The sequence below is a fragment of the Eublepharis macularius genome, chromosome 1 (genome assembly GCF_028583425.1).
Source record: "Eublepharis macularius isolate TG4126 chromosome 1, MPM_Emac_v1.0, whole genome shotgun sequence".
NCBI classification, from domain to species: Eukaryota; Metazoa; Chordata; class Lepidosauria; order Squamata; family Eublepharidae; genus Eublepharis; species Eublepharis macularius.
This window is the reverse complement of record NC_072790.1, coordinates 181,167,180-181,174,890: the sequence shown is the minus strand read 5'-3', so window position 1 is coordinate 181,174,890 and position 7,711 is coordinate 181,167,180.

Sequence of the window (7,711 nt, the reverse complement as noted above, 5' to 3'; positions counted from 1 at the left end):
AGATCAGGAAGGTAGGAAGACAGCTGCTTCTATAGGAACAGATTATACGAGCCCATGATAGCTTGAAAATGGGCTGTACGGAAGTTAAGGGATGCAGAAGAGTAGACCTTGTGGCCGAAGGTGTCAAGCTTGCGGCCTTCTCGATCAGCCGGAGCCGACAAGGAACTGCCTTGGAACCGAGAGTGTACTTCCTCGGCCACCAGAGAGGAAGGCTTGGGGTGGCTGAAGAGGAAGGGACAGTCGTGTTGCTTGAGTCGGTAGCATCGGTCAATCTTCCGTGAGGTCGCTGGAACCAAAGACGGGGTTTGCCACAAGGAATGCGCGTTATCCATCAAATCCTCCACCAGAGGAAACGCCACCGAGGCTGGGGAGCTGAAATACAGGGCCTCCAAGATCTTACTCTTCGGCTTGTTCGTGGAAGTCGAGATATCGATTTCCAAGGCATTCGCCATGCGGACCATCTGCTCCGCAAACATTCTATAGTCCTCATTAGGGGAAGAGGAGAGAGTTTCCCCCACGGATTCCTCTGGGGACGGATCAGAGGCTAAATCAGAAGAAAAATCTGATGGAGATGCGAGACCTTCCTCGTCACCGGAACCGGAAAACTCCGGAGGCGGAGGCAACGGAACCGAGGCAGGCGGCATGGTCGGAACCGATGAATAGGCCGGATGCGTGGCCGGGGGATGAGACACCCCCCGCGAGGTGGAAGGATACGGAGGCACCATCGAAGGGTAGGCAGGCATGGCCGGTTGAGTTGGAACCGAAGAGCTCGGAGGAGCGGCGCGTTGAAGGAGGGCTGCTGACGACTGTACCCAAGAGACGAAGTCTTACCATGTCATCAGGTTCCCAACGCCAGGAACAGGTTGCCATGGCGGAAGAGGAGCGGAAGGCGCCTGCGAAGGCCACTGCATCGGTGCGGAACGATGAGGATCCCTGGACGGAACTGAAGGCTGAGACGGAACCAGCAACTCAGGTGGAGCAGAAGCGGAAGGCAAGGAATGCTCAAAAGCCATGTACGGTTCCGAGAGGCTTGGCATGGTCACATACTCATCCATCCCGACAGGAGGTGGAGAGCGGGGAGGAGATGGAGTACGGAGGAATTCTTCAGCCTCCTCTCCAATGACAACAGGTGCGGGGGATGAACGACCCCGGCTAAGAGGCTGCAGAGGCAGCACGCTTCCGATGCTTCGACTTAGATTTGGCCTTTTTAGGTGGGGGCTCCGAAGCAGCCCTAGCAGCCTCCGATGGCAGGGAGGAAGACCGACTCTTTGCCGGAATCACAGGCTCACCCGACGTGGGCTCAGAGCCCGGGGGATCTCTCGGAATGGAAGGGTCAGTTGGATCCGGGGACCGGACCAGATCCGAGGGCTGCTGAACGGCCGGAGACGGATTTGAAGGGACAGCTGAGCGAGACTTCTTACCAGCCTGTGTTACTGACGGCTTGGGAGGGAGGAGATTCGACTCCCACAGGGAAGCTCTCAATCTGGCCTTTCTATCATTCTGCGCCTTCGGCGTGAAGGATTGGCAGATGGCACAGCGCTCAACAACATGGCCTTCACCCAGACAGAACAGGCAAAGCTCATGACCGTCCGACTGGGTCATTTTCGTACCGCAGCGCTGGCATTTCTTAAACAGCGATGACTGGGACATCGTGAGGCCGGATATATTCGAGATGTTAAAGAGAATATATCCTGAGCTGTGAACGAACAATGAAAGCACTTAGAACAACTAGGAGAAGAACCTCTCTTGACGGCGGCGAAAAAGGAACTGAGGGAATGGTGGGGACGGCTGCGTTTTTGGCGGGAATACTACCGCGCATGCGCGGTGGAGCTGAGCGTCCCCTTTAACAACTCTAAAAGCTAGGATAATCTCTCCGCAGCTGGCCTGCGCCTGCGCAGTCCCAATGTGGGGATGCACAGAAGAACGACGACTAACAGAATGGTTTCCAGTTGGCAAAGATGTCAAGCAAGACTGACACCTTTCTGTTCAACCTATCTGTTCAATGTATATGCAGAACATACCATAGGAAAAGCTGGATTAGATGGAAGCGGCTTATAACAGTGGTATTTTTTCTTCTTTTCAGAATTATTCTAACACTTAAGTAGTCACAGATATGGTAAACAGATTACCAAAAAAAGTAACATTGCAGCCTAGAATCATAGAATCATAGGGTTGGAAGGGACCTCTAGGGTCATCTAGTCCAACCACCTGCATAATGCAGGAAATTCACAACTATCCCCCCCCCAACTGCCCCAGTGACCCCTGCTCCATGCCCAGAAGATGACAAAACACCTCCAGGATCCCTAGCCAAACTGGCCTGTGGAAGATTGCTACCTGACCCCAAGGTGGCAATCGGCATTACCCTGGGCATGTAAGAAGGGCCACGAAAACTAAGCACTGATGTAATCCGTTCTGTCCTCCCCTTCATGATCTGCCCAGTTTAGGGCTGAGATTAATATTTTCTTATTCACAGGTTACAGTATCAGAAAGCTTTATATACAATTTAAATCAATTGCTCATAGAGACCTTAAGTAAAATTTCACCATTGAATTATATCTTTTCAGTCAGGAAACATTCAAGGACTTCAGTTTGAGACAATTTCTGTCAGAGTTCCATAGCCTTGACAAACAGTTTACAGTCAAGTCTCCCTCTTTCTGAAGGGTTGACTTAAATAAGATTAGACCTACTCATGTGCAGGGGCTCTAATTTACTCAGTCTGCTCCACCTTCAAGACAAGACTCTTTCTATAATTCATCTGCTCTTATGAAGAGTCACACACCAAACTAACATGTCTGCTCACTCCCAGAGGCAGACCTCCACTGTCAAAAGCAGCAGTCCCTAACACCTCAGAAGTAGGAAATTTTGAACTCCAGTTTGCCTTCCTTTGTTATTGATTCTTGCAATATCTTTCACTTGGAACAGGTGCAGCAGGGATCCAGGCTCCAAGGCCAGCTTTGTTTTTTTTATGTAGCTCAACACCCAACCTCAATCAATATTTCCAGGGAGTAGTATCAGTTTTGCTATACAAACCTTACCTTTGCCAAACAATGTTGCTTGCCTCCTGCACACTTGTCAAGAGTCTGGATATAGATGGCTTTAGAAATTGCATGGTGCAACATGGGGACTCTGGCATGTCCTCAAAACCATAGCGGTACGTTCTCAACCTAGAAAAATTGAATTGTTTGGTGCACTAGGCACTCACTCTTCCTGAACAGATGCATAGGACCCTGAAAAAGCAGGAAGAGAGGAAAGACACCTCCTTGTATAGCTTTCTTTCTTTATGGTTGGAGCATGAAGAAAAGTGGATGAGCCATATTGCATTTAAGAATGCATGGAGGCAAATAAGAGATGGTGCTTAATGCATCAAGATTCATTCTTAAGTCTCCCTCTGCCTGGGACGTGTGCTAGTATTCTGCCATCCTTCTTATAGATGACCAGAATCTTTGTTCAGCTGCAATGCATAAAGCGGGTTCAAATCACATAGTTGAAGTTTTGGCCAGTGACAACTTGCTCCTCTACCCTCTGATCAATGTGAACAACTGTAACTACAGGGCAAGATTGGAGAGAAGTGGGAAGCATACAGGGCATGCTGAAACAGAGATTGTGCGTCATAAAGCCTTTATTGAAAAAGAACACTGGCTAATCAAGGACACCTATGGTAAGTTGACCACAAAATGATTAGAGTGGTTTTGAAATGTCCTACTTGCATGAAAATGGAACTCTAGTTGGTGGTTTGAAAGCATAACATTAAGGGTTGAATAATGTTTAAACATGCTCTAATGATTCATATAATCTAATCAGAAACGTTTTACAGTCATGATATTGGGAAGCTGGTTAATTAGACTGGTGACTTCCAAATAGATAACTTGGGAAACTTTGGAGTGGTTTGCTGATCTAACATTACAGGAAATTTATGATAATGTTGTGCATCAGTTCTTTCTGGGCTTGGAATGAATTTATGGAATACAATAGACCATGAGCTGTGCTAAATATTTGGAATAAGTCATATCCATCTGCAGAGGTCAATAGTCAGGAAACTGTTTTGGACTAATTTTGCAAAATAGTTGAAGTATTCAGGAAAGATTTCTGGGTGCTGTTGGCTGTGACTCTGACATTGCAAGTGGGCTAGTATATGTGTATCCCTTCTGTCTAATATTTGTTCAGTGAGCATGTTTGTGCATAAATAGATCATTTAAAACTACCATGAATCTCTAATGCTTTCTTCAGCAAAGAGACCAGATCCTTGGCCTTTCAACTACTAAAGAATGGCACTCTACAAAATTTCACTTTCCAAAATGCTACAATATAGGCCAGATTTTAGAAGAGTCAGTTAAGTTCTCAATGAAGCAGATACCTTTTGAGGGACCCTTTGGTAAAATGATTCAGAGTCACTGAATCGGATCACCGTACTGAGCCACTATATTTTCAAATTTCTCTTTCACTGTATAAAAACAGCATTCTTGGGACAAATAAAATTATCTCAATAAGCCTGTAAGGTGTCTTGCCTTTGAGTTACTTAACTTCCCTGAAAATAAGAACGCTACATGATCATTATAAGTTGGCAGCGACTTGATGTCACTTTCTACCACCAATCTTTTGGGAACCTTTGCAGCCTCAGTCCCATGTCATCTAGGCTACAGTTCTTCAGTGGAACAATAATGAAGGTTGTTCTCATCCATTTTTTTTACTGGAAATATAAACCAGCAAACTAGAGTATGTAAGCAGAAACCAAATCTGAATAGTTTATTGCATAAACATAAAGGGAAAGCAGCTCTTCATTCTGTGAGGTCAGCTATGCCAGGTTTGAGACTTATCCAACTTAAAAAAATTTGTTTAGGATGTGTTCGTATCCAGCACGTACGTTTGTTCTTGGCACGCAACTGACATTGCTGAGCACCGCATGCCAATCTCATGCTCTGGCTTTGTCTAAAATTTCAGTTCTAGTGTGACATGGAGACCAGGATGAATCTTAACTTTGATTTCTACATACACTTCACATTCCCTAATCTGTGTTTTGGATATTTGCTGGCTCTCTGATAGCTCCCCAAAAAACTTCTGCTCTGGATACAGGGAACAGCTCTGGTGGTTAAAAAAAAATATCCCACAGTACTGGAAGATTTCTGTATTAGCCTTAGCACTGGGTAAATAATATGTTAATTATTAGCATTAAAAAAATTGCTCTGAATAGACAGGGAACTCTGAACATTTTGTGTTTCCTTGGCATATTTCTCTTTATTTGGCCAGTAGCACCCACCTGCACTTGTAGGTCTCCATAGTGGCTGTTTCTGATGTTTTTCCTTTCTGTGACAGAACGTTATTATTTTGGGGATGTGTGCAATGGAAGATTATTTGTTTGTTTCATTAACAGACAAAATCTTTTGTCTGTTAGTTTTTATGTTTATAATTGCTACTGTAACATAAAATATAATTACATATGAACCTAAGAAGGCTCCTGCTGGATCAGGTCAGTTATCCATCTAGTTCAAAATCCTGTTTCATATGATATCCAACGAGCTGTGCTGGAGGCCCAAGAAAGAGGGCATAGAAGCCTCCTCTTGATATTGTTTCCTTGCTCTCGTATTGAGAAGTTTACTGCCTCTGAGCATGGAGGTTACCTTTAGTCATCAGGATGAGTAGCCAACATGCCCAGGCATGCCATTTGCCTACTTCTGGCAGGCATCTTTCCCACTGGTCCTTGCATCTGGGCCAATGGGAGAACAGTGTGAGGGGGGAGGATGAGGATGATGTTGCACAACGCATCATCACATCCAGGCGAAAGCATAGATGTGACATCAGTGATGCTCTGGAAACTCTATGGTAATACCATAGGATTTCTGAATCGTTGGCTGTTGTGCTGTCACATCCATTGTGTTGCATTGCATCTGCCTTTGCCCTATGCCCAAAGCTTATGGGGAAGCCAGGGAGTGGTCTGGTATCTCTAAACCTGTTTAATCCCATTTTAAAGCCAGCTAGTGCTGCAAGTGGCCATCACTACATCCACTGACAGTGGATTCCATAATTTAATTACTCATTAAGTACTTTAGTCTTGGCTGAATTTATTGCACATCAGCTTTACCAGGTGTCTGTGAGTTCTGGTATTGTGGGAGAGGAACAAAAAATTTTATCTACTGTCTCTACTCCATTCGTAATTTTATAAAGCTCTGTGATTCCCCTCCAGTTTCTCTAAACTGAAAAGCCCAACTCTTTTAGCCTTCCCTTGCATGTTAAAAATGCTTGTCATATAAAGCAGTTTTAAGGACTGCCAAGTCTGTCTTACCCAGCCCCACATTCTGTTCTGTCACCAAATCCAACCAAAGTATCACATTGACAGTGAAGAGATGAGGGGAAGAGATAAATCAGTATAATACAGCTTCTAGGCATTTGTAAGTGCTTCTCCACCAGTTCTAGCAGCACAGGGCTATATACCACCCCTCCCACCCCTTTCTGCTCTTTCTGACAAAAAACAGACGGGGGTGGTGATGAGTTGTGCCTGCATCAGGATGCAGCAGCATGGAATCTTCACAGTCCCTCCTGCAGTCCAACTTGCATATCGGAAGCCTGTTCTATCAGAGGAGAGCTATTGCTTCCTTCCATTACCACTTTGGCTTCCAGACTTATCACAAGTCCCTTCTCTAACTCCAGCCCTTAGCCACCTAAGTTCTAAAATCTGAAATGTCTGCAATCAACAATAAGTTATAACTTGTGCTTTTTCCTAAAAAAAAAAAAGAGAGAGAGATGCTGGTACTCATTATGTTCACTGCCTTGGTACTCCTGATATTGTGAGGTGCCGGTACTGTATACCAGGACATACCATCAGGAAATAAAGCCCTGAGTATAACATAATGCAACAAGAAATGTTGGTGGTATACATTGCAGTGCAATGTTAAGGATGTTGCATTCCACTTGTCTAATCATTCTTGGTAAGCAGTTACTACATTTCTATGTCTGGGCTTGCTGTGGCTTGTTAATGTCTGTATCCAGGCCATTTACATACACTGTATTCTGTCAATCAGCTTTTATTGCTTCGGGAGAAAATACAGGCTCCTGGGAACATTTGAAAACACGGTGGTTAGGATGCCATCCAGATGATAGCTTTGAATGGAATGCACATGCCATGTCTGCTTGCACTGATGGCAACACACGCTCTTCTCTACCCCTTTTTGTACATAGCACTGGATGACAGTGAGAATGAGACTGGCATTGGCTTTGCAGTCTGCATGGAACAATCTTGTACTAAAGATACCTTTTTAAAGGCATCCATGTTGTTGGCTTTTTTAATGGAATAAGGCTTTCCTTCCAAAACATTGTATATTGGTTATTCGTTGTCATTTACAGTCTAGACTGTACACAATTTTTGCTGTAATCCCTCAAAGCATGAGGGATGTCCCTCCAGATAACGCTGCATATGTTAGCTTGAACCAGCAACCTCATGGGCCAAGAACTATGTCTTTTGGATCGAAAACAATAAGAATTGCAGAGATAACATTAAATGTGTGGCATTTTATAAAGAATGAGTCTACTTCTTGTCCACGCTGGCTACTATGTGTAGTTATAGTCCAGCATTCAGTGGTCTATTCTCTCTTACGCACAAGTAAGTTTAGCAGTTATAAAGGGTTGTTTCTAAAATGGTAATATTTCCTATACAGAATATTCTCAGAGGGGAAAGGATGTGCAACCATGTGTGTGTGTCATGATTGCATCTAAGACTTTG